A 1,010-nucleotide genomic window follows, 5' to 3' on the forward strand; every position below is an offset into this window, starting at 1 on the left:
CTAATCTAAGGTAAGTAATTTTGGATCGTAATTTTACCTTTTAAGTTAAACTTACATTTTTCTTACTTAATGACAACTGGAAATTACGTAGTACCGAGAGGGCAGTTCAAGGGTGCTAATCCTTCCTTGACTATAACCGACTCTCGAATCCGACACATCGCTGGCAAAAAATAGATAAGGTAAGAAATAAGGTATCCGATCAACCAATTTACTTTTAAATAAATGATCGGTGGCGACTCCAATCCATTTTCCTAAGTCGAAGCCCAATTTCGGGGCCCAACCGAAAGACGATTCTGACAATTATCAGATCGTTTAATTCGTACATGTTTAACTAATTTATAAATATCAAATAGGGCTACTATTGTATAATTTGACCTTTATAGAATATAGGATGAATTGCCTGTCCAGCTCAATTGGTAGAGCGCAATGCTCCTAACCTTGTGGTCGTGGGATCGAGTCCCACGGGGGGCAATTCATAATTCGGAGGTCTCCCACAGAAGTTGCTCTCAACCTGGTGTTGGGGACAACTTACTATCCTACCTCCCCCTTACCCCATTACATATGGGATATATGATATTCAAGTGATATTTGTTATTATATGATTAAGAAATTTGTTTTATCTTTTATGATTTTGAGTTTGGGTTAGAAATAAAGTTAAGAAATTTAAATTATGATATCATAATTTTAAATTATTGATATGTTGTGAGAATTTTTTTTATAAAATACTTTTTAAAAAATGAGGTCAACTTTTAAGATAAATTACATATTTAGTATTTAAATTATTCTCTAGTTTGTACCTAAAATTTATTATTTTTTAAATTATATCTAATGTTTACTTTATGTTTCACTTGTAACATGCTGATAAAATTTTAATGGAATTATTATATGTAGCATTTTATGGGTAAATTATATCATTCGTCACTCAACTATTTCATCACTCTTATTTTGGTCACTAAAATTTAAATTTTTTAAATTTTACTACTAAACTTTTAAATTATTTATGTTTTAAG

The 1,010-nt window shown here is 30.4% G+C and overlaps 1 non-coding gene across 1 annotated transcript; it reads left to right on the plus strand.

The window, feature by feature from the left end:
* Positions 1-398: 398 nt before the first annotated feature.
* Positions 399-471, plus strand: TRNAR-CCU. Its single transcript has one exon. It is a non-coding gene; the product is annotated as a tRNA-Arg (tRNA).
* The last annotated feature ends 539 nt before the right edge of the window (positions 472-1,010 follow it).

This window comes from Hibiscus syriacus, unplaced genomic scaffold (genome assembly GCF_006381635.1).
Source record: "Hibiscus syriacus cultivar Baekdansim isolate YM2019G1 unplaced genomic scaffold, ASM638163v2 tig00000170_pilon, whole genome shotgun sequence".
Taxonomy (NCBI): domain Eukaryota; kingdom Viridiplantae; phylum Streptophyta; class Magnoliopsida; order Malvales; family Malvaceae; genus Hibiscus; species Hibiscus syriacus.